This window comes from Gopherus evgoodei, chromosome 1 (assembly GCF_007399415.2).
Source record: "Gopherus evgoodei ecotype Sinaloan lineage chromosome 1, rGopEvg1_v1.p, whole genome shotgun sequence".
In the NCBI taxonomy this organism is placed as follows: domain Eukaryota; kingdom Metazoa; phylum Chordata; order Testudines; family Testudinidae; genus Gopherus; species Gopherus evgoodei.
In genome coordinates this window covers 306,841,398-306,868,949 of record NC_044322.1, presented here as the reverse complement: position 1 = coordinate 306,868,949, position 27,552 = coordinate 306,841,398, and positions in this window count along the sequence as shown.

Sequence of the window (27,552 nt, the reverse complement as noted above, 5' to 3'; positions counted from 1 at the left end):
CATTATGCTTTATATGCCCTACAAGAAAAATAGATGTATTTTAATTGCTTTGTGCTCAGGTGTGTCTAGATCATGAGTCAACTTTACAAGATGATGTTGAAGAAGAAAGGCCATGTAATATAGTTGTAGAGATTTATACTGAAACATATGACTTAAAGCACAAAATGCGAAGTCAGTGGTACTCATTGTCTAATTAAGCTAACAGACTTTTGTCCTAGATCAGTGTAGAAATAGATTTGACAGTGCAAAAACTCCAGCTGTAAGTTTCTTAGTGCTTTGACGATTTCTCAATATAAACAATGGACATATTACCTTTCTATTTTTGCTGATTCAGATATCTAGTTTAATAGTATTTGGGGAGGGGGTTAAGACAAATGTATTTTTCCAACTGTATGTCATGTATTTGTACTAAACCTCACAGTGCAACTCACTGAAAAACATGCAGCACAAGCTGATACCCTATTTTTATGAAAAAGGGGACATGTTACTTAATGTGTGGGTATTCTTAATTGTTGAACTGGTGCTTCTTTAATGATACTGATTCTGATCACAGTAATGGAAGAAATAAAAGATTACAAACATCACTGTAACTTTTAGAAGCATGTTATAAGTTATAATATCAACTATTGGCAGAAAAAACTATGTGCACATAAATTTCTATCAAATTCCATGACAGCAGGACCAGGCTTTCTTTTAAGATTTCCAAAACTGTTAATTGGTATATACCATACAAGGTCGAATACAACAGGAGTACTGAGTTTAACAAAAAGCAAAATATTTCTCCTCCTCTCCTAATAACTCAAAGATCTCCTGCAAAAGGTAAAGTGCTAGAAGTTGCTTAATGTACCATTCATACAGTTTTACAGTTTTAAAAATAAGACAAGCATGAAGATCAGTGGTTCATATTTTGGAAATCAAATGTACTTACAGGAGTCAGACTTTTCCGTGACAAATTTTCTCATATCTTTGACCAGTTCCAATAAAACTGGTACAGCATACCCCACTTTACATTGCCAGATTGGGGTTTAGTTGATTTCTGGGCCACAGCCAATTTTCCAAGTAATCAGCCAGCCACATGCAGAACCAATACATTTTACATGAGTTAATTTGGGAGCCTGGATTATTTTTTATCTATAAATTATGGGTAAGTTTTTCAAACATATCTAAGCAATTTAGAAGCCTGAGTACAAGTGAAAGTCAGTGGGTCTTAAAAGCCTAAGTGCTAAAGTCACTTTTGAAAATGGGACAGAGCCTTCTATGTCACTTAGGGTATGTCTACACTGCAGTAAAAGAACCATGCCATGGCTGTGGCTGGCCTGAACTGGTTGACTCAAGCTGGCAGGGCTCAGACTGTGGGGCTGAAAATTGCAGTGCAAACATTTGGACTTAGGCCGGAGCCCTGGCTATGAGACCCACATGCTTGGTGAGGTTTCGGAGCCTGGGTTTCAGCCTAAGCCCGAACGTCTACATAAGAAATTTTAGCACCGCAGTCTGAGCCCTGCGAGCCCAAGACAACTGGTCTGGACCAGCCGTGGCCATAGTGCAGTTCTTTTATTGCAATTGTGATGGGGCAAGGCCAGATGGCTACAGTAAAGTACTGAGAAACAGGTATGTTAGCCCCAGGCTAAACAAATCCCTAGGACCCTGGCAACCAAATGGCAGTTGCTCCAGGTTAATCAAGGCACCTGGGGCCAATTAAGATCTTTCTAGAAGGCAGCGGAGATAGCTACTTTAATTAGAACACCTGAAGCCAATCAAGGCAGGCTAATCAGGGCACCTGGGTTTAAAAAGGAGCTTACTCCAGTCAGGCAGGGAGGAGCCAGAGGAGAAGGAGCATGTGTGAGGAGCTGGAAGCAAGAGGGCAAGGAGCTGAGAGTGAGAGAGTGTGCTACTGGAGGATTGAGGAGGACAAGCATTATCAGACACCAAGAGGAAGGTCTTGTGGTGAAGATAAAGAAGGTGTTTGGAGGAGGCCATGGGAAAATAGCCCAGGGAGTTGTAGCTGTCATGCAGCTGTTACAGGATGCACTATAGACAGCTGCGTTCCACAGGGCCCTGGGCTGGAACCCGGAGTAGAGAGAGGGCCCGGGTTCCCCCCCAAACTTCCCAACTACTGATCAGACACAGGAGGAGCTGACCCAGACTGTGGGTTCCACAAGAGGGGAAGATCACTGAGGTGAGCAAATCTGCCAATAAGCGCGGGACCCACCAAGGCAGAGGAGGAACTTTGTCACACAATGTAGATGTACCCTTAAGCACTTTTGAAAATGTTACCCAGGGTTACTTATGTCCAGCAACAAAGTGCTGGTAAGAACAAGATAGTCTGAACATACAAAGATACCTTTCAGATAATCAGCCTCATAAAGATAACTCTTGAACTGCACTATACATTAGAAACAATTAAGATAACAGTTGGTTAATACTAATGAACAAGTTGAACAGGTGGCAAATATCAATTAGCAAGGAGAAAAGCAGAGTGTGGCAGAAGTAATGGGGATGAGAAGAGAGACCTCTGACAGCAAGCAGGGAAAGGACTGAGATATAATACTCTGGACAGCAAGTCTGGAATGGGAATTAGACCTACACTGCAAAGTCAGGTAAATGTAAACTGTCTTGCGTGAACCTAGCAGTACATTTGTCTGCATTTAAATTTGTCTCCCACAGTTGAAGTGCCCTGTTACAGCATCACATTAGCACCACCTCCGCCAGTGGTGTTTGAGCCATGGTTAATGTACTGAGGTCAATACAATGTGAGTGTAGACAGTCTGTTACCTGTGTCAGCCCTAACAGTCCTCCAGCAGCTGTCCCACAATGCCTGACTCTAACTGCTCTGGTCACAGTGGTGAACTCCCCAGCCCAGAGATCACAGAGATTAGAAGTCCCCCTTCTCCAGCTTGGTGAGCACACTTAGCATCTCTCCGTGACTGTGTGCAACTGCCTAGCTGACTGTGCTGCCTACAGGTTCCAGACACAATCCAGCCTGGAGTAGAAAGGAGATATGGACTATTCAAAGAAACATGGATATCTATGAGCAGATTGCATGATGGATGCCAGTGAAGGTGTACGACAAGGATCAGCAGCAGTGCAGTATGGAAGCAAAGGTACTGTGGCAGGCATATCAGAAAGCCAGGAAGGCCAACTGTCATTCTGGGAGCCACAGATCTGCCACTTTTACAAAGAGCTGCATGCCATACTTGGCAGACATCCCACCACCACCCTGCAGACAACTATGAATACCTCTGAAGAGCATAAGACACAGACCCCAGCTGTGAACAGGAAGGAGGAGGATGTGGGACAGGGAGTCCATCTATGCCAAAAGTCAGGGCCTGTTAGAGACTCCACAGCAGTCCAGTCAGTCCTGGGGCAGTTGAGCACAGGTGAGCCTAATGCAGTGGAAGGAATCCTGGGTAAGTGTATAATTGTATTTCCCATTAAAATGATGTACTGATGGCACTATCCACTTAACAGGACACAATTATCGACTTTGTATTAATTTACTGGTAATAGAAGAGGTAGCGGCACAACAAAGAGAGCAGCGTTATCTCCTTTACTTTACATGGAGAGATCTCAATGAAAGCTTCCTGGAGGTACTCTGCAATCCTCTCCTGAAGGTTTCTAGGGATGGCAGCCTTATTTCTTCATCTGCGATAGGACACTTTCCCACACCACTCCACGACAGCTTCAGAAGGCACAATTGCAGTGTACAAGCTAGCAGTATGCGGGCCCAGGTGGCTTTGGGACACCAGTAGAAGCTGTGCTCTCTGTGCTTTAGTTATCCTCAGGAGTGAGCTGTTAGCTAAAATCACCAACATCTGTGGAAAATGGTGCCAGTCTTCAGTGCCATGGCCTTATACACATAGTTTCATGCAACAGAGCAATTCTGTCCCCATTGCTCTCACTCCTGGTTGGCCACACTCATCATGGCTGGTGCAGTGGTGGCAACAAGCATGTCTTGTTTAAAACTTGAGAGGAACGAAGGGATTCTGAATCTTTCACTTTCCATTGTGAGTATACTGACAATGGTACCTCTGTGTGTTTTATCTGCACCTGTTGCAATTGCAGCCTTGAGGGGTTCCCCTGCCACACCTGCGGAATGCCTAGGCCAGATAAGAAGGAGAAAGAAGAGGACTCAGGATGGTTGTTCAGTGAGATCTTGAAAGCCAGTGCAGCATCAGACCATGAGAAGACAGTCTGGAGGGTGAGTATTTCAGACTGTATGAAGAAGGAAAGAGCAGACATGAGAAAAGCCCAGGGTCCTAGCAGGAAGATGAGAGGGAGATGCACCAGGACATAATAGGGCTTCACCAGCAGCAAACACAGATACTGCAGACTCGTGTGAACCTACAGGTTCAACAGTCATAGACTTGCCTCCCTTTGCAGTTCATGAAGAATTCCAGTTCAGCATCTCCCTACACCCTCCCTCAACATTCCACAAGGCAAGGGGCCACATCCCTACTCCTACCACTATGGGGAACTTTAAGGACAATCACAGCTTCACATACATTGACCTATGAATCATAGTTGCTATATGGGTAGCCAAAATGGACATGAATGTTCTTTCCCCTTCTTGAACTCTGTTCCAGAAATGTATTAAGTTTTTAATGTATTTGCTTTTAACCTGCACAGATCTTTTTGCATTGCTTTTGTTACTCAATAAAAATCTATTTTGAGGGGAAAATAATTAATCTTTATTACCGTAGTTTCCAACACATGCTGCCAAATGCCTAGTGATACTGAAAGCACCCATTTACTTATTATTGTACAGTGTGACACAACTCATGGGATCAGTGAAAAACAGTGTAATAATCATAAATGTACAGCAAGCACCACAAAATTAGTAGATGCATTGACTGTGTTATATTTATAGATGTGCACCAAGCACCACACGGGCCCCAAAAAAGCAGAGTCAGATTGAGCACAGCATACCACAATGCATTATTGTGGCTCAAAGTTAAAGTCCGCTTTACAGCTTTGCTTTGAACTCTTCTATTAGCCCCTGTGTCTGGCTGTTTAAACTCAACAGACAGCCGTTCTATCCTCCACCCCAGCAGCAACATTTTCCTCTTTGCTTCATAGACATGCAGGACACAGCAAGCAGCTATAACCATTTGGATTTTTTTTTCCCCACAGAGATCCAATCTTGTGAGTGAACAACACCGCCATCCTTTCAATCTACCAAAAGTGCAATCAACCTGTCATTCTGTACCTGCTGAACCTGTAGATGAATCTTTCCTTTGTGCTGTCCAGGTGGTTGGTGTATGGCTTCATGAGCCAGTGGAGCAAGTGGTAGGCTGTTTTCCCCATGATCACTGTTGCCATTTTAGCACCACCAATGGTAATCCACCAGTTGGGAAAGAAAGTCCCTGCTTGTAGCTTTCTGAACAGACCTGTGTTCTTAAGGATACAAACATTATTCACCTTCCCAGGCCAGCCAACACTGATATCAGTGAAGCATCCCTGGTGATCCACCAATGCTGATATAACCACAGAAAAGTAGCTCTTTGCGTTGCTGTAACTGTGGCAAGGTAAGCTAGCGCCAAAAAGGGGGTAAGCATGTTGTCTATCGCTGTACTGCAACTTGGGAACCTCTTTATTGCAAATCCATTGACTGTGTCCTGCACATTGCTGAGAGTCACTGTCCTGCATAGCAGCAGATGATTACTGTCCCTGACACTTGCATGACTATCGCCCTCACAGTGGAATTTTTCAACTACAAATTGATTTCCCATTGACTGGTAGCAATCTCGCATTGCAAGTTCCAGAGTGTGATAGCCACTCACTTCTCCACTGGCAATGCAGTTCTCATTGTGGTGTCCATGTTCTAGAAGGCTGGGGAGAGCTCGGCGCACAGGAATGTGGCCTTGCGCCTCTGAAAGTTCTGCAGCTACCATTCATCATCCCAAACTTTCATTATGATTTGATCCCATCAGTCAGTGCTTATTTCTCTCACCCACCATCTGCAGCTGTTCCATGAATGCCACCGACAATCATGAATTGGTTCTTGCTATGTCCCACATCAATATGTCCTCCACAAAATAGTCATGTTCCCCACTGATTCAGTTCTTCTTGCGACTCTGCAAATACCAGAGGATTGTGCATGCTGTGCTTGCAATGCTCATGACAATAGTGCAGAACTATGCAGGTTCCACGATTCTGTCAGAGATGGCAGACACCAAGGACAGCCATGAGGGTTCATGGGATTTTTTTAAAAGGCACAAAATTATGGGATATGGATGACATTATGGGGTGGAGAAAGTTGCATGCTGGGAAGTTGACCCCTTGCTTTCTCTCATCCTTGATCTACTCATTTCTACCGCATCCTGCATTACCAAAGCATCCAGAAAGACAATACTCTAGATGGTGGTGAGTTGCGCACTGGGATACCTGCTTATATTGCACGGCACAATGCATCCACACAAACATTGGTGAGTATACACAATGCTGAGGCGAGGAGCCAAGTATGCATATGCACAAGTGATATACTAACTGTGGTGGCTTTATGCTGATATAACTTGCGTTGGCTGAAGTTTATAGTGTAGACATGGGGTTAGTGTCCGATTAAAAGATCCCTACTAGAGGAAGTGCTATATTACACAAAAGAATGTGACAAACCAGTAAATACACACTAGGAATGGGAGAACTTTCAACTTTTCTGAATTGATGAAGAGTGTAAGACAAATTCTGGGAGTGGAAATTTGTTATTTACTTACTAGACTATGTGAAAATATTCTCAAGGCAAATAGAGTGTTGGAAGGATCTGTCTTTGAATCACACTGAAAAAGTTTCAATTTAAGCACATCTTTAGTGGTAGTATAGTCTGTAGGTAAAAAAACCCCACATCATTTTCTTCATTTTTATTATTCTTTATTAAGCATTGATAACATGCCCAGCCCTGTACATGACACAAAGAGACTAATCAAAAACCTCTTGAAATTCAGGGGAGTCTCTGCATCAGATGCAAGTTCTTCTTAAAACAGTGGCTCCAACAGAAATGAATACACATATGAAGTATGGAGGGTGAACATCTATAATATATAGTCATGTACACCTGGAACTCTCCCTCTGTCCCTCTAGGTCTCCGTCTTTCCTTTCTTCAGATCCCGCCTTAAAAAGCATTTCCTCAAAACACTACACAGCCTAATCCTTCCCTATGGGAAGTACTAAGTTTCATTCCAACCATCATAGAAAAAAAAATGAAACGGAGAAGATGTGCTATACTGCACTGCTCATCCAAGCAGCTTTCTGTTGCCTCCCTTAGTCTTCACTGTATTTGCATGTTACCTACCTAAACCGTAAGCTCTTCTGGGAAAGGAATGTATTTTTTTACATGTCTACGAGGTTCTGAACAAATAATGAATAAACATCATCATCATCATTCACAATACAAATGCTTTTTATTGACTTATTTTATATACAACTTATTTCAAATACCAGGGAAAAAAAAAGATTTATTGAATATAGTATCTGAAGAGCTTCAAGTTATTTGGGATTTCACCAAATACAAGTGGTATTTGACAAGCTACTGCATAAAGCTGGCTGAATTAAAAAAAAAAAAGTAGTTCTTATATAAACTATTCAGAAAAAAAGTGGAAATTGCCAAACATTATTCTAATTTCATATGAAATAGTAATACTGCTGCTGAATTGTTGTAAGATAGAAAGAATGGACTGTTCATTTGGGATTGCGGACTGAGAGACTTTTTTGTCAGGAGAGAAAGCCATGATACATGTGAAGAGTGTCAATCAGAAAGACATGATCATCAGTCCTTCCTGAATGAAGATCTGATATTTTTCAGAGTTTTTTTAATACCCTGTTTTATTTACCTCAGTATGGTAGCACAGGGGCTGACCTTTCATTCTCTGAGGAGTACTTTGAAATGCTACCTGAGAAAATGTAAATCTTTCTCCAATACACACAGTCATCCTGGCCCTGTCAGAGAAGCAGAATGGTAATATTTTTGAGCTAGGGAATTAAAGTTATAACAATGTGCAGTACTTCTCAGATTCCTTAATTTACTTTATACAAGGAGCTTCCTTCATTATGTCTAATCATTGTCCAGAAAGCGCCAGATTTACAAAGGTGTTTTGGTGCTTAAAGTTGCAGACAGGCACTTAGTGAGATTTACAACTGAACCTTAGAAATCAGGTACCTAACTCAGGCACTTTTGTGAATCCACCTAGGTGCCTGTCTGCACCTAAACACCTTTGTAAATCTGGCCCAAGGCATAGCTTGCTAGGGTTTCTTCCTCACCCATGACTAGAATTGACCTGTGGGAGTTATTGCTGAGGACATGAAGCCAGTTAGGCTCTTAAGGTCTTACTTCTTTTGTGAGTAAAGCTCTGATGACTCCTGCAGAGCCATGGTAAATGACCAGGGGAGAGGCCATTATGGAGAAATGAGCCAGTTTACTCATAGGAAACAGGTAACCCTAGAGACTAAATTGCTACCTCAAAAACCATAGGAACATTGGACAGGACTGGAAGGAACCTCCTGGGTCATCAAATTGAATCCCCTGTTATTGTAGGCAACCTCATCAGAGAATTCCATTCATAAGTTCACCAAGTTTCATCTTAAAACTACTTATGTGGTTTGCCCATAACTCCTGCTGGAAGGTTGTTCCAGATCTCACTCCTCCCATGGCTAGAAACTTTTTTCTAATTTCCAGCCTAAATGCATTCATGACCAGTTTATAGCCATTTGTTCTTGTGCCATTGTTGTTTGTTAGCTTAAATAGCTCTTCTCACTTCCTGGTGTTTACCCCCTAATGTATTTATGGAGAGCAATCATATTCCCTCTCAACCTTCTTTTTGTTAGGCTACATAAGCCAAGCTCTTTTAGTCTACAGCACCCTTGTCGTTACTTATTGCCTTATTTTTAAAACTTTTAATACAATATTTCAGTTCCTAGAATCTATGTTTAGTTTCCAGACAAATAATGAAAACATTTGACAAATACCTATGTCCTCTAGGACCAGATGCGCAATTATCGCACCTGAGCATCCCAGTTAGATGTTCACAAATGGCTCACTATATATCTAAGATACATATATGGCCTCCTTTATCATAATATCTGAGGACCTCACAGTCTTTCATGTATTTATCCTCACAATACTCCTGTGAGGTAGGACAGTTCTGTTATCCTCATTTCACTGAAGGAGAACAGAGACACAAAAAGACTTAGTGATTTGCCCAAGTCACAGAAAAATCTGTAGCAGAGCAGGAATTTTAATCCATTTCTCCCAAATCCTAGGTTACTGCCATAACCACTAGAGTATCCTTCCTCTCTGTGGATGCTGATTCATCCTTCCTCTGCCTTAACTGTGGTATATTTGCATACTTGATATTGAGATGAATTGCACAAGCAACTGAGGCTTGCAGCTTGACATCTAACTTGTTTAAATGTAAGGGGCCTTGTATTTAAGCACTAACAACATTTATCTATACTAGGAAATATTCACTAGTTATAAAGTACCTTATTGCATCATCATGTTTCGATAAAACCAGAGACTATGCACACTACTGTATTGTGATATATACTAAACTCCCAAGTGTTGGTAACATATAAACAGCTTGGTCAGTGAGATTCAATACAACAATTACTAGGTTATGCTACTTCTGACCTAGGGAATAGTCAAGGTTGTGATTGGGTGGAATAATTAGACTAGGTATGTAAAGGGACCTCCATTGCAGAAGAAACACACTGTAATTATAGTACTGCAGGCTCAGAATGTACTTCTTTATTCAACTACATAACAAGTAGAGTGTGTGGGGAGGAATTCCCTAGTAACTAAACGGGGAGCATGCCTCCAAACCATAATTCTCTAAGTAACCTTGTTGACCCCTTAATGACCACTTTATTATTGCTAGAATAGGATACCTGGCATTGGCATGCTCCCATACACATAAATGGTGTTGGTTACAGTACAATATGCAGTTATTATCAACATCTGTGAACAATGTGGAGAATCCTTCCTCAGAGTCATACCACCACCTAAACTCAAGTGTGGTGCAGAAATAAGAGTTGTGTCACCTACCCTGCAATACCTCAACTTTGAATTTTTTCAAAGCTTTTCTAATATATTATTAGTTTGTCTCAGAAAGACTATCCCAGGGTGGCACATTAATAAACCTTCTTTTAACTTTGTTGCAAAGCTGCAGAATGTCATTTCCTGTGTGTTTAGAATGCCTTTATTTCTGCATTTTGCATGTAAATTCTCATCTTGAAATTCTCATGACAGCATGTCTTATATCTGTGTAATTTGATAGAAGTTTCTAGCATCAGCCAGGTTATTTTATAGCAACAAAAATGTGCCATTTCCACTTCCCTTAGGGAAAGGAACACAGAATTTAAATACACAACAATGGCTACACATTTTCACAAGTGGTAAACATAGTGTTTAAAACAAGCAAAATGAAGACTGGAATATTTTTATTTCTGTAGCAATTTAAAACAAACTTCTTTAATGTTTGACATCTAATAGTGGAAAATATGCTGCTGATATGGGAACAAAATTATATCTGATGTATATCCATGTGGTCATAGTATTCCTGTGAGGTGTGCGGCACATATACTATAGTTAAGCTTAATTCCAACATTTAAGTCCTCTAGAAACCTCAGGCTGCTTTTCACCCAAATCTCTAGGACTCAGATCTGAGCATTCAAATCCATCCCTAAGAGTTCTTTGGTTTCCTAGTGCCTGAAACTCACTGAACGCCTGAGTTTGGGTTTTGCCCCCCCCATAGGAGCATTTCTGAGCATGGGTAGCTGGGCCTTTACATTTGGGAAAGAAAACTAGCTACAGATGTGGAGTGAACCCCTGGCTCCATTTAAGCCAGTGACAAAACTCTTGACTGAAGTGGGCCCAGGATTTCATCCTTGATACGGTCATTTTGCCTTGGACTAATGCAACTCCAGCCCTTTCAGCTAGTATTGTTTCTCCCTCACTGTCCTCCTGTCACCCCCCTCTGACACCTTGTCCCATCCTCTCCAAGAGATGGCATATCCTACTTTCTTTTGCCCCTCAGTGTGTCCATGCTTGACTCAACCCACAGGTTAGTTGTTTTGCCAGTTTGTGCAATATCAGTTTTTGGATAGTGCACCCGGTTAAAAACAAAAGAAAGCAAAGCAAAGCAAAACAAAAGAAACAAAACCCCTCTTCCATGCACACATTTTGTAACAATTAAGAGGAGGCAACTGGGAAGTGTAATACAGTTCTCAGAGGGCCAGGTTGCCTAGTGAGCAGCACATCCCATTTCCAGTCTCTTGTCTTCCGGCAGGAAGGGTTTCCAGTCCAATGCCTAACCCTTGCATGTAGCTTATCGTCATCTTAGGGTTTCCCTCTTACCCTCTTCGTTGTAGAGGGAGTGGTGATGGTGTGGCAATGAGGCTTATGCCCCTTTTACAACAAGGGCAGTTGGCAGGGGAGCCTGGGGCCTCCAATCCAGGACCCTATGAGAGACAACAGGATCAAGCACTCAGGAGCTGCCTCCCTGGGCCACTTTCTACAATCTGTCTCCCCTCTTCCAAGGCCATTATGATATATCAAAAGAAAAGACACCTAAACCTTCAGCCCCAACTGGGCTCACTAGGCAATCAAACTACTTCTTCACAGAGAGGCTTCTTCAGCACCCTTGTTCAGGAGGCCCCCAACTACTTGCTCCCTTTTAAGTTCTCTCTGCACTTTGAGCATGCTCTGCATGTCTGGAGGGGCACGGTAATGTGGGCCCACTATTGTCTTTTAACATCTTCAGGCCTACAGGGGGTTTGTACACCTCAACACAGCAAGGTGTATGTGTTCACAACCACGCTTTCTGGCTTGCTGTAAAGTAGACTGTACATTGTTTGGGGGTAAGGATTGTGTCTTTCAGATTTTTGTACAGTGCCTAAAACAATTGGATCCGGATCCAGATTTCTAAGTATAAACATAATCCAATAATTATGGATTATAATCCATAATCCACAAATACACGGATACTTACAAAAATTGTACTAAGTGACTTGGAAGCCTAAATCCTATCGAAAATCAGTGGGGCCTAGGCTTCTGAGTCACATAAGCACTTTCTAAAATTGTAGTTCTAGTACACAAGTTTGAACATGAAGTTTTAGTTTATACTGTATCTGACCGAGGAAGTACCTCATTTTAAAGGCATAAGACTAAGGAAACAGGATTGAGGTTGAGCTTAACTCTATCTAGCCCTATTGGTGAGTGCTTAATTGCTTAACCTGAACATTGTATTAGTGCTCAGTTTGTATATAGATTATAGATTTTGGAAATGCACCTTGTGATAAAAGACATAATGGAAATAGCAGGTGTTTGTTTTGATTATCGCTGTAGCTAAAAACCATTCTTCAGTTATGAAGATCTAATGCCTATACAACCTATCAGAGTACAGTAATGCAATGACAAATGCTGCTTTAATAGAAAAACTAATTCAGAAGATGAAACAATTAGCAGGTATGTGTGCATATATCAAATATGGTATTCATTTTCCTGTAGCTCATAAGGAAATCTGAAATCTTTGAAAAGTCATTAAACTCCAGCTTATTGATATTCAACAGCATAAATTCCCAAACCACTGGTTTCTATATAAAAGTCTAGCTCCCAAGCTTTTAAATAACATTTTTGGGTTATACAGTACCACTGAAAAGAGTTACCAACTTCTATTACTTCCCCTTTCTTAGGTTTTCTTTACTAGTCTGGTTATTTTGAATATCAGTTAATTATGGATGGGGCTGATAGCTCAAGCACACAATTCTTTGAGGCAAGAACTTTAGCAGGGAAGTGGGCATTAATGCCTTTTGCCAGTGCCACAAACATCTGACCAAACTGGGCCAAGTTACAAACCTGGGAAAAATAGCTGTTTGCACATACTCCATAGGGACGTTCTAGACTACAGCTAAATTCCTTGAAGACTCCAGTTTCCCTGAGCATGGCTTCTAGTGCTGACTAGACTGTGCATACACCATCCCCACAGAGAGACTGAGCATGCTACCTCCAGCCCAGGGCTACAGGGACTCAGAATAACTTTCCCTGTAACTGTTGTTCCCAGCTTCTCTGGGCCAGGCTCCCAGCTCTCAGTAGTGGTATCTCTCTCTTCTGTGCTGTCAATGGCTCCCCTGTTGGCATCAGGGAGCATGGGGAGGAAGGCATCTGGTTCAAATGCAGAGGGGGACAAAAGCTGGATGGGAGGAGTGAAAGGAATAGGCTGGAATAAGAAATCTGATGACACTGCAAGCCATAGTAGGGAGGTTTGGACTGGTCATGGATGACGGAAATGGGAGCCAGTTGGCTGCAGCGTGGACACTGAGTTCTGATGAGGACCTGGAGGGAAGACTTGGTCTGGCTGGAGATGGAGATGGACTAGGGACTAGTGAAGGAACGGAGATAGGAAAGAGATCTGAGAAGGAGCTGGGGTGTTAGGGGGAGAGAACTGAGACTGGTGAGGCAAGGGAACTAGGACAAGAAGCTAAGGCGAGTGTGATGGGAGAATAAGATTGGATGAAGAGCTAGTACAGGGACACTAGGACTAGTGCCAGCAGTGTGGGGGAGGGGAGAAAGAGGTCAGACAAGGAGCCAAGAGAGGGTGACTGGGACTGGCTGGGCAAGGAAACTGGGATGGGATACAGAGAGAGGGAGAGATTGTGAGTGAGGAGACTGAGACATGGACAGGAAGCCTGGATGTGTGAGACTGGGACAGCAAGGAGAATGTGACTGGGACAATGAGCAGGAAGCAGGGAAGAGCAGGACGGGGACAGGGGAAGGGATCCAAAGCTTGAGGAAAGGGGCAGAAGAGTCTGGCCCCTGGAGCACGCTCCCCTCCAGAGCCTGCAATGGATTCCCAAGATTTTTGAGTCCTAGCATTTCTCTGCTGTCATAAAATATCTGTGACACACACTGGCAAAGTGCATGTCCCATCCCCCATCTCATGCTGGTCCACACAGAGGATGACAATCTACTTCTCCTATCAGGTATTCCATTAGCTCAAGTGGAAGAGATCTGTGCAGTGACTAATGATTCCAGCCCTGCTGATGAATGATGTGGGTGTCAATATGACGCCACATGATAGAATATGTTTTAATCAGTTTGTTTAAAAAAAAACTGTGAAATTACACGCTCCAAAGTTAGGAAATGCCAGAATTAAGCTGCCTGAATGCAACCTTAATTTGGCCCCTGGTGTGTACATTATGATGCAGCCTTTTATTACATGATCACATACTATTTTTCCTACTGAGCCATAGTTCCTGTCTCCTGCATCCCTCTCTCCCAACAGCATTGCGGTAAGGGTGATAGGGTTAGGGGAAGGGGGCAGAATAAGGAATTTGTTGAGATATAGTTATCTCCGGTAGGCATATGGTTGGGTTAACTAAACTTTCTAAAACAAAGACTATTTGATATCAGGTCAATTTGAATCTAGGCGACAGTTTGAATCTGTTGGGATTATTTTTTTTTTAATTTAGCTAGTTAGATTATGTACCAAGCAACTGTTTATGTTACAAAGCATTTACTTTATTGTAGAACTATCAATATACAATGAAACTTGCACAAGAGAGACCATTCTATATTGTCTCTTCAATATTCTTAAACACAGTAAGTATAATTTTGTTTATCATTATTAGGAGTTCACCTTGATTAAGCAACCAGTGTTACTAAGTTCCTTTGAATGGTAGCCTGAGAGAGGTTTCATTGTATTCCACCAATTAGCACTCACATCACTCTTTTTAAAATTTCATTAAGTAAGATTAGAATAAAATAATAACTTAGAAATCATGCTTTTGATCTTTCCTTTAATGAACCTGTTATGAAAGGAATTTTAATGTGAATTCATCAGAATCAGACAGCTGTTGTGTTTTTGTACCTTGCAAAATTTCTGGTAACTTACAATGGAGCTAGGGTCATTTCTGTAATTTTGATTATGCTAAAACTAGAGCTGTCAAGCAATTAAAAAAATCTATCATGATTAATCACACTGTTAAACAATAGAATATCATTTAGTTAAATATTTTTGGCTGTTTTCTACATTTTCAAATATATTGATATCAATTACAGCACAGAATACAAAGTGTAAAGTGCTCTCTTTATATTTATTTTTATTACAAGTATTTGCACTGTAAAAACAAAAGAAGTAGTATTTTTCAGTTCACCTAATACAAGTTGAAGTTACAAATGTAGAATTATGTACAAAAAACTTACATTCAAAAAGAAAATGTAAAATTTTAGAGCCTGCAAGTCTACTCACTCCTACTTCTTGTTCAGCCAATCGCAAACACAAACAAGTTTGTTTACATTAGCAGGAGATAATGCTGCATGTATCTGGTTTACAATGTCACCTGAAAGTGAGAACAGGCATTCTCATGGCACTGTTGTAGCCAGCATAACAAGATATTTACATGCCAGATGCGCTAAAGATTCATATGTCCCTTCATACTCCAACCACTGTTCCAGAGGACATGTGTCCATGCTGATGATGCCTTCTGCTCAATAACAATCCAATGCAGTGCAGACTGATGCATGTTCGTTTTTATCATCTGAGTCAGATCCCACCAGCAGAAGGTTGATTTTCTTTTTTGGTTGTTTGATGCGGAAACTACAGAACCCAGAGTGTTGCTCTTTTAAGACTTCAAAAAACATGTTCCACACCTCATCCCTCTCAGATTTTGAAAGGCACTTCAGATTCTTAAACCTTGGGTCAAGTGCTGTTGCTGTCTTTGGAAACCTCACATTGGTACCTTCTTTGCGTTTTATCAGTTCTGTCATGAAAGTGTTCTTAAAATGAACAACATGTGCTGAGTCATCATCCGAGACTGCTATAACATGAAATATATGGTAGAATTAAGGTAAAACAGAGCAGGGGACATTGAACTCCTTGGGGGGAGAATTGTATCACAAATTTAATTAACGTATGTAACCCTTCTGCCCTTCTGCTTACACATACTTTTTTAACGAGCGTCATCAGCAAGGAAGCATGTCCTCTGGAATGGCGGCTGAAACATGAAGAGGCATATGAATTTTTAGCATATCTAACACGTAAATACCTTGCAATGCCAGCTACCAAAGTGCCATTCAAATGCCTGTTCTCACTTTCTGATGACATTGTAAATAAGCATTATCTCCTGGAAATGTAAACAAACTTGTTTGTCTTAGCGATTGACTGAACAAGAAGTAGGACTTAGTAAACTTGTAGGCTTGGAAGTTTTACATTGTTTTGTTTTAGAGTGCAGTTATGTAACCAAAAAAATTCTACATTTGTAAATTGCACTTTCATGACAAAGAGATTGCACTACAGTACTTGTATGAGGCGAACCGAAAAATAAATTTCTTTTGTTTATCATTTTTCCAGTGCAAATATTTGTAATAAAAATAATATACCCTTTGATTTCAATTACAACACAGACTACAATATATATGAAAATGTAGAAAAACATCCAAAATATTGAATACATTTCAATTGGCATTCTATCGTTTAACAGTGCAATTAAAACTGGAATGAATTGTGATTAATTTTTTTAATCACAATTTTTTTTGAGTTCATTGCATGAGTTAACTGCAATTAATTGACAACCCTAGCTAAAACCTTTAGGCTCAATGAAGAACACTAAAAGTTAGCCCCTCTTGAAAAATATGATGCACTTTCAATTTTATATATATGCCAAGAGGCACTTATTTCCTTGATTTTGTTAACACCAAAATAAAGATAAAGAAGATCTCTTGCAGCATGTTTAAATTGTCTGCCCAGAAAACACAGGATTAAAAATGGGAAATTTAGAAGCAGAACTGCCATGTTTAGGTAATTCAAATAGTATCAATCATTTTTTTACACTATAAAGTTTTAAATTATATTACTATATGTCAAGTATATTTACATTAGCTTATTTCAAGCTGATAACATGATAGAATACATGAAGAAGAGTATCATATAAAGATAAAATAAATGCCAAGCAGCCTGGATAATATTTAAGATACTTTTGCTTAAGAATAATATTTGACCTTCATCTATATTTATTTTCCCCTGGGGTTTGTTTTCAGCTTTCCTTAGGTTTGTTTTCTCTCTTACAACTGATGTACAGTATTTAAATATACTGTAAATAAAAAAAGAAGAGAATTTTTCAACATTATAATATTGTGCTCTTGTGAGAGTTCTGTGCAGAAATTTATTAATAAACACTATTGTCACATCCAAAAAACCAAACATAAAATAGAAAGAAGTCCCAAAAAATATTGTCATGTGAGAACACGCTGTTACATGATGGTTCAATAAACTTTCTGCTCTTCTGAACAGCTCTAAAAGGATCTTTTTTCTTAGACAATGTTTTTTTCTATCATTTCGCACATGGAAATAGACTACTACTTAGACCAACTATGCCTACTTTAAAGTGTTCCTGAGCATAGTGTATAGTATATCCAGCTAATTGTCGTCATAATGGCACCAAGATGTACACATGCTTGCCATTTCAGCAACAAATAAATGACCTAGTCCCTCTAGTGGTACTCAAGAGGTTGAGAAGCCATTTTAAACAAGAACGGAAAGAATCTGAAAAATTGCATTGCCATATTGTATATATTTACACGAAATGTGGCTTATTTTATAAACCTAGGTGGACTTAAATGAACATACATAAATCTGTGTGAGATGTAACAATAAGACCACAGTAATCACCATATATCAAAACACCATGTCCCTAAAGTAATCTTTTGAATGATAGTGTCCTGGATATTCATTGTTAGCTCTCAATTGTAACGTAATACCTCTTTTTTCCATTTAACCCTTTGAATGTCTTGCACACCAGTTTTAAAGTGTACTTATTGATCCAACATCATCATATATAGAACACACCCAAAGGCTTTCACTTGGGAATATGTTCTCTACATAAATTACCAATGAGTTAACATGAAGCCAGAATATGATTACAGTGTTTTTACTAAAGAACTGACCTAGCAACAGAGGGACAGAAATAGTTCTTGTTCTATTTTCACATAAACCTTGAATATAGTAATTGCTGAAAATGAAGAAAAAACTCAAGCTAAGATTAGTTCAGCTCCTTTAGTCAAACAAGACTTTAAAAAGTCTGCGATTTCAACTCAACTCTTTTAATGTATTCGGGATTAACTATGAAATGTGTTTTGCTCTGTTAAGGGAACTTCGAAGGTCACAATTCAAGTAGAACTGTCTGGTAAAATATAAGCACCAAATTGTGACTCAAAACCAGGAGCAAGGGAGCCACAAAATAGCATAACTAATTAATCAGATTCTAAAAGCATATTAACACAAGAGTACAGCCAGAGCCTCACACAGTCATGAAGCTCTCAATTTAAAAAGTCAATGTCTGTTTTCTCTAAGACAAGGGAAAACACATTACATAGTATTTCTGTCTAATTTGTCCAGTAACGTTAACTCAAATTTACTGTACATATAGTGCAACAGTGTGGGATATTCTAATTCCAGGAAATATAAGGAATTCTATTTTAAAGGAGTTTTCAATTAACACCAGTGGTTTGTAAAATGACATTAGTGAAAAAGAACATTCTATGTGAGCAATACCTAAAGAAAGATTATTCTGTCCGTAGTTAGAAATAGACAGTGGCTACTGTTCTATGAAAGTAGTGTTGTGCTTCATGAAGTCAGATGCCATCTTGCATTGGGCAAAATACTCCTGGAATGCGATGGTGATTTCAAATGACTGATTTTTCTAAACACTTGTTTGCACTAGAAAATGAAACTGATCATATTTGAGACCAAAGTCTGACACAATATGAACACAGTTAATATCTTATAGAGGTAATTTACTATGAAGATTGTAATACTTGAAGCATCATCACAAAAAATAACTAAATAGGATTACTGATTTTTTCCTCTAGGTTGATCATTTAGTTGCGCAGTGCTGCTGTCATCAGATAAGATTAATCATAATAATGATATGGTTTTTGCTCAAAACATTATCATAAGTCATTTGAATATGGCCCAGGAGAAAAGAGATTGTAAGATAAATTGTATAAACTCTTAAAAACAGTATAAAGCTCATCTGCTAGAAATAGGGTTTAATTTGATTTTATTTGTTTGAAAGAACAGAATAGCAAAGTAACCATACACCAACAAATAAGTGTCACAAGTCAAGCAGTAGTGAGGAATTTTTTGATCATCTCACACAAAACACCTGCATTAGAGAAAAAATAGAGGACAATTTTGCTCAATTTAGTTTAATTATAGCTATATGCTTTGAAGATAAGAACAGAAGAATGGCCATAGTGGGTCAGACCAAAGGTCCTTCTAGCCCAATATCCTGTCTTTCGACAGTGGCCAATGCCAGGTGCCCCAGAAGGAATAAACAGATAATCATCAAGTGATCCATACCTTGTCTCCCATTTCCAGCTTCTGGCAAACAGAGGCTAGGGACACCATCCCTGCCCATCCTGGCTAATAGCCATTGACAGCCCTATCCTCCGTGAATTTATCTAGTTCTTTTTTGAACCTTGTTATAGTCTTGGCCTTCACAACATCCTTGGGCAAAGAGTTCCACAGATTGACTGTGTATTGTATGAAGAAATACTTCCTTTTGTTTGTTTTAACCTGCTTCCTATTCATTTCAGTTGGTGACCCTTAGTTCTTGTGTTTCGAGGAGCAATAAATTACACTTCCTTATTTACTTTCTCCACACCAGTCATGATTTTATAGACCTCTATCCCCCCCTTAGTGGTCTCTTTACCAACTAATGGCAGAAGTCTTGTGAGATCAGTTGATCTGCCAAAATTTCCACTATCCTAAACAGTTTAAATGTGAGATCAGTCATTCTTGTGAGATTTCTGCCATAACCAGAAAATAATCTTCCAATTTTGGAGCTAACTCACCATCAACATTATTGTGTGGCAAATTTGGATATAGGATTTAATGTATAACCCCATGTTTGACAGACTAAGAACAATTGCTCAATGACCAGAGTTTAGCGGGTGAAATTATGGAGCCATACAACTTGCCCCAGTTTTGAAGCCCTGGAGTGTGGTTCAGACAAAGTCCTAGTCAATGTTTGGAAGATGGCCTGGAAGTTTGGTTTAGGCAGAAGCCTGATTTAAATTTGAGAGATGGAGATCAGTTGGGAAGCCAGGCTGATACAGAGGTATGCTCCAGTTATCCAGAACTAAATCCAGAAGAACTGATACATCTTCACTTCATAACTAAGGGCAGGTATGACACCCACTGCTAACAAAGAGCACTAGCCCTTCCTTATCAAGTTAAACTCTGCAGTGGGATACTCATATTCTTCCCCATATAGACATCAAATTAAAGTTATTTTCATAATTTCCAAGGCCAGAAGGGATCACTGTGATCGTCTAGTGAGACCTTCTGTATAACAAGCCATAGAACTTCCCCAGACTAATTCCTATAGCAGATCTAGGAATTTTAATGATAGTAATATTATAGTTATAATATTTTAATCATAGTTTATAAGAGAACAGTCTACTGATATCTGCTAAAATAACAGTGCACTTCTTGTATCGAGCCAGGCATGTCATGCTTTCCCGTGAACATCAAACTCAAGAGCTTTAAACATACAGGAAAAATATATTTTAAAATGCTAGGTCCCATAGGATGGAAATAACACATGCAGGGCTCAATAAGGCAACGCACTAGTGACTTTATTGGGACTACTCGCATGCATAAAGTTAAGCACGTGGTCAAGTGCTTTGCTAGGTTGGGTCTGCAGTGTTCAGCACTTTGCAGAGCTGAGATCATGGGGAGGTGGAGTTTATAAGTAACCGCATGAGGGAACAAATATCTGATAATGGGCTTTTCAATCTAGCAAGACAGACAAAGGCATAACAAAACCCAGTGGCTGGAAGATGAATTTAGACAATCAGACTGGAAATAAGGTGCAAATTTTTAACTGTGATGGTAATTAATCATTGGAATAATTTCCTAAGAGCAGTAAATTGCCATCACTGGCCATTTTAAAATCAAGATTGAATGTTTTTCTAAAAGAGATACTCTAAGTCAAATCGGAATTAATTCATGGATGTTTTAATGCATGTGTTACACAGGAGGTCATACCAGATGATCACAGTGGTCCCTTCTGGCCTTATAGTCTATGAATATTGGGAACAATTTATATTTTAAGTTTAACAAAAACAAAACAAAAACAAAAAACCAAACACCTAACAGCTGAGAAGAGCTTATATTCAAACAAAAAAACCCATCATCACCTTGATCCCTTTTCCCCACCACAAACTTTTCCTTTAAATCCTTTGGTCTTCTGAATGCACAGGGAGTCTTGCAGCTGAGGTTACTCTGCTGTTCTTTTTGAAGGTTTGGGGCTGTAGTTTGTGAGCTCTTCAGCGCTGGGACTGTTTTCCCCCTGTGTTTGTAGAGAGCCTAATGCTGATCCTGACTGGATCCATTGGCTTTGATGGCAATACAAATTAGTATTATTAGTGAGTCTGTCCTAGGTCATTGCTCAAAGTTAGAAAGCTATTGCTTATTATTGAATAAGGTAATTTATCAGCCAACAGGTGGCACTGAAAGTACTTAAATTTTATAAATTTCTCCTTGTTTCTTTAGATCTTATGTTTTCCAGAAGTAAATGGTATATCATGCATACAAATTATAACCCAAGGCACATATCAAAGCCTTTAATTAAAAATATTACATATTTTTAAACAATAGTAGAACTATTGAGAATTAAACAGAATCCCAGGCAATATGAACAAATGCATTGCATTATTTGTACCTTTGTCATAACCAGATTTAAGGCAGGATATCTTATAATGCAGCTGGGAACAATGACATTCAAGAAAGCATCATTGTTACAATACTGAAAGTCTGAATATCTGGGGGAAATCTGTAGCATTCCAGCATTGGTTTACATTATAGCTTTTGATGCCAAGATATCAAGTTGTGATTTCTTCCCCCCAACTGCTCTTTGTTGCAATTGTGTGAGGGAAAAAAAGAACATACTGTATAAGTAACAATGTAATTTTTATCTCTAGCGTTCACCAGAATTATATTAATACACAAACTTTTCATCAAAGTGTGAAATTGTTGCTTATAAACAAGCTTCTATGATTAAAATAAATGAAATCTTTCTGAACATATTTCAAAAGTAATGGATATTCATAGGCGGGACTAACTCTCCTCAGTAAAACTTTGCTAACCAGACCAGGTTGTTTGAGCAAGTGTGATCCAGAAGTTTTTTAACTTTTGCTTTTTCTGTTTGTAGGGTTGCCAATTATGTTTAGACGTATTTCTAGAGGCTTCATCACATGACATAATCTTTAATTAAAGATTATTTTTTAATTCCTGGAGACTCCGGGATGATGCTGGAGATTTGACAACCCTATCTCGTTATATCAGGTACAAGTATAATCCAATGCTTTACACATAGTCAGGCCTTTGCACATACATACATTCTCCTGTACCATCTTATCCAAGTCTTTCCATTGATGTCAGCAGACTTCGGATGAGAACAGAGAGAGAAATATGAGTGATTTGTTCTCAAGAGTGCAGTACTAACAGCATGGTGCAACATCAATCATAAAAGTTACTCCATCTTCAGATTGCATCCTGGCCACCTTTACAAAGCTTGTAGTTTTAAAGTCATTGTGTGTGCCATAGCTTCTTTCATCTATATCAAATCCACATGCAGTAACAACATCCAGGGCTGGCTTTAGGAAGTGCGGAGCTGTAGAAGTCCGCTGTCAGAAGAGGGGGTTCACCCCTCTCTGAGGCGGCTGGGGGCCCGGCTGCCTCACCACCTGGGGTGACAACAACAGTTCCAGGCCCAAACCCTCAGGCAGGCGCTGAGCAAGCAGTTCAGTCTACAGAGCGCAGGCCCTGGATCAGGGTGGGGCAACAAACACTGGTGCAGGGCTCAGACCCTCAGGCAGGGGCTGAGCAAGCAGTTCAGTCTATACAAGGTAAGAGGCCCCAAGCTTCTGGGCCTGAGCGTTGGGGCAAAGGGGGAGACTGCCACCCGTGAGTGGGGTGGCAGGGGGGACGCAGGCCCGTCCACTATTCTGCGTCCCAGCCCAGGGCCCTAACAGCAGCAGGCAACCTGCTGCTGTGGTCAGCGGGGATCCAGGCCGCAACACACTGACATTGGCTCTGGTTCTGCTGCAGGCAGACTAAGGTCGGCTGCCCCCGGGCTACTTCCAGACTCCGCTTCGGGGCCTACCTGGATCCTGGGGTGATCCTCTGCAGGGTACAGGTGCATGAGTTCGTCCCGGCCGGGGCTGGAGGGTAGGTCCAGCAGCTCCTCTGGAAAGTCTGTCCAGGGTCGCTCCAGCGACTCTTCTGAGTAGCAAGCACGGGGAAGCTCCGGCAGCTCCTCGGGGTAGCAAGCACGGGGAAGCTCCGGCAGCTCCTCTGGGTAACGAGCACGGGGAAGCTCCGGCAGCTCCTCTGAGTAGTGAGCCCGGGGAAGTTCGGGCCACTCTGGGTGGCTACCCTGGATTGCAGGAGTCCCCTGGTCCCGAGCTCCCAGAGGAACATCTGCTCGCTCCGGCCGCTGGCGCCTCACTGAGCTTGGAGGGCCTGCCTTTATACTTCTGGGTCGGCGCCTGACCTTTTGCAGGGCGGGCTCAGAGCTCTTTAACTCCGCCCAGTCCGGCCTCCGGCTGGGCTCGTCGTCCTCCAAGGTGGCTGGGAGCCAGGCCGCCTCATTACAGGGGCCCAATTCGAACAGTTTCAATGGGGCCCCGGCAGGGGTGACTACAAAGGAAAACACATATAAAAAAACACATAGGTCTTGTACTCACCGGGCGGTGCTCCAAGTCTTCGGCAGCACTTTGGCGGTGGGTCCTTCACTCACTCCAGGTCTTCAGGGCACTGAAGGACCGACTGCCAAAGTGCCACTGAAGACTCAGAGCAAACGAAGGACCCGCTGCCGAAGTGCCGCCGAAGACCTGGAGTAAAAGAAGGACCCGCTGCCAAAGTGCCGCTGAAGTCCCGAAGCGCCGCTTGGTGAGTACAAATGAAAAAGGAGCCTCTAGCCAGGGAAGGGATTCTCTCTGGGAGCGGGGCCTGATTCGGGGAATTGGTGGAATAGGTCTAAAGCCAGCCCTGACAACATCCATTACAATATTATATGGGACAGAAGCAAGTGATGTAAGTATGGAAGAAATAAAGCATTAAGTGGTGAGAAACAGTAATTTCTATGGTAGTTAATTACTGCTGCCACCAACTGGTAGCCTACCATGGGATTTCAGTGCCTTACAAATACTAACATTTGCCTGAAAGGGGCGGAATTGAATTTCACCATATGTTAAAATAATAATTGTACTTTGTTAACAAGAAGAGCTCCATTTGTAAGATATTGTCATTTACTCAGCTATACTGTACTCAGCACTATAACTACCAGAAGCTAGGAGCTTTTCACATATCCCTGCCTATATCACTCCCTGCTAGCAGGAAAATTAAAATGTCTTAAATTTGTAGAGCAGCAGCACCTAATAACGCATTGTTACTGCACTAGCCCATGCAAGGAGTAAGTTTAATACCTTTCCACATTACCAGAATGGCTTTAAGGGAGCTATGACTCCTGCAGGTGAGTTATAGGAACTAATGCGCCAGAATCAAAGACTATTGCAGGTTAAAAATTAGAAACATAAATGTAAAGTTAACATTTGTATTTCTGCTTAGGAAATCACCAAATCTAGGGCAAATAGAAGGTGTGTTAAGTTACCAAGAGCTTATATGACAAGCTCTACTGAGAATAATATATGACATATCACTGATCTAAAACACAATAGGTCTAATTAAAAGTCTTTGTTTGCGTTTATCCGCATTATCCTAGTAACCACTTTTGTATTTCAGTACCTTAATGGAAATGAATGGCCAGAGCTGGGCATCAGTAGCAGTATGTAGATCAATAGAGTTTGGGGCCAAAAACATACAAAAATGGATTTGTGAATATTTTATGAGATAAAAGCAGCATTCCAGCTTGTTGCTCTTGAATACTTGCATAGCCACGGGGTATTCTCAAAGTGTTTGCAAATCTTGAATTTTTCATAAGCTTTTTGTATGAATAATTTGTCTAAAATTTTGTACCCAAAATGCATTATTCATTATTTGTTCTTCACCATTGATTTTATTGTTTATAAAGGTTTATTCATGGATCAGAAGCTGTCTCTGATACTTATGTGACCCCCTATTACCATGCCTCACAATCTCTAACAGTTTTCCTCACACCCGCTGGGAGGCAGAGAAGTGCTATTGTCTTCATTTTACTTATGGTGATCCATGGCACAGAGTGACTAAGGCCCAACTGCTGAAAGAACTTAGGGCCCCGTCTTCCTCTTTAGGTGCCTAGGTCCACCTTTTAGGTGCCACTGACATTTTCAAAGCTGTCACTCAGCTGCCACCTAATCCCTTAGCCATCTAAGGGTATGTCTACATTGCAATTAGATGCCCCCAGCTGGCCCATGCCAGCTGACTCAGGGCTCACACTATGGGGCTGTTTAATTGTGGTGCAGAAGGTTTGGGCTCAGGCTGGAGCGTGAGCTCTGGGACCCTTCCCCCTCACAGGATCCCAGAGCTCAGACTTCAGCCTGAGTCCGAGCATCTACACTGCAATGACAGAGCCCCTTAGCCCAAGTCATCTGGCACAGGCCAGATGTGGGGGATTTTAATTGTAGGGTAGACGTACCCTTTGTTCCTATGGCACCTAAGTTTCTACCAGTCAGAATTTGCGAAGCTGCCCAAGCATTGATGCTGCCCCACAGCTCTTGAGTAGCTCAGAACCCTAGCTCAAGCCAAAGTCCTGGGAGGAACTGAAGCAGGATTCTCAGATTAGGCAGGGAGAATGGCTATTTTACCAGTGGGAACTGATCTTGTTGGTATGGTCAAACATGCCTCAGACCAAGTAACTGCCAGACCCCACAGCAGGAGGCATAGATGCAGGCCACTAATGGGTAGATAGCTCAGGACCTAAACAACAGACATCAGGAGCACAGATAAATGCAGGGCAACTGCAAGAGAGGTATCAAGTATGAGCGGGCAATTCAGATGGTTTGGGCTGCTAAGGCATTATGCGCCTGACCTGGCTTAGGTGTCTAACTCCAGGAGGAGGGTTTGCAATTGAGCAATCCATTTCTGAATGGACAAAGATGCCTCTCTCTATCCCAGGTGCACCAGGTTGGCTGCTTAGGTGCCTAAGTCCTTCTCCCCTCCCTATCATTTCACCTGTGATTAGCTTAGATGGCTCCCACTCAGCTTGCTGGCTTCTGAGGGTCCCTTTCTTAGGATCTAAAAATCCTCAAGCATTGGGCACCTAACTTAGGGCTGAGGATTCTACTTAGTGGCAAGCAGTGTATGGAACACCTACCCTGCAAAAAAAAAAAAAAAAAAAAAAAAGCCTGCAGCAGCACATCTCAAAGCCCAGGTCAGTTGACTCAGGCTCACTGGGCTCATGCTCTTGGACTGAAAACAGCAGTGTAGATGTTCCTGCTTGGACTGGAACCTGGGCTTTGAATGGTGAAAGGGTGGGTCTCAGACCCTGAGCTACAACCCAAGTGGGAATGTCCACACAGCTATTTTTAGCCCTGTAATGCAAGTCCTATGAGCCTGAGTCAGTTGACCTGGGCTCTGAGACTTGCTGCTATGACAGGGAGAAGGGGTTTGCCTTACAGGTTAGGTGTTATGATGCTCAGTGGAGCAAATACCTTTGTGCCTAAGTGACTCGTTGAAGGTCACACAAGGAAGCCTATGGTGAAGTAGGGAGCTGGGCTTGGGTCTCAAGAAATTCCATGTAATATATCTCACCAATCACACACAACAAATGCATAGCAAAGAGTTAAAGTGAACAGCTCACAAGTAACCCATAGGCAGACACTGCACAGATACCTATGAGCTACAGATACATCTGACATAATCAGGATTGGTTCTTAAATAGGGAAAAAGACTAAGGACCTGATTCTCATTGACACTAAAGGCCCTTATAGACTGCTCTGGTGTCATAAAGGGGCCCTTCAAGTTATATGACTTTACATTCCTTTTACTGTGCCAACAGTGTCTTGGTGCAAATGAGAATCAGGCCCTACATTTGCAATGAATATTATTCATAATAAATAATCTGACCAATTCTAATTGGACTTGGATGCTCATCTAGTTCTTGGATATTTGCACCCCAAATAGAACTTTCCTAGTTAATGAAGAAAATCATATTCTTTCTCTAATGAGGAAGCCAACAAGATGCAGTCTAATGGGGAGACTTGTTAAAACATCGCCTGCTGCTAACAGGCTTGGTAGGCATAAATTAGAGACAGTAGCTGTTTTAACCTGCCAGGGCACTTTACTAAGGTGAACGATTGAAAGTCTCCAACTAACTGCCAAAGATGAGATTTCATCTTATGCTTCAGTGCATCCATGCTCCAATTATCTATGGGCAATTTTTTTTATAAGAAATGGAATTCACATGAAATTTGGATAAATAGTGAAAAGCCCAGGTGCTCATAAAAACAGGGACAGATTTTGTGAGTGGGGATACCCTCACCTGCTCAGGGAGAGCTGCTGCTCTTTGATTTTACACAGAACCTCTACAATTAGAATTGTGCCCAGTACATCTGCCCTG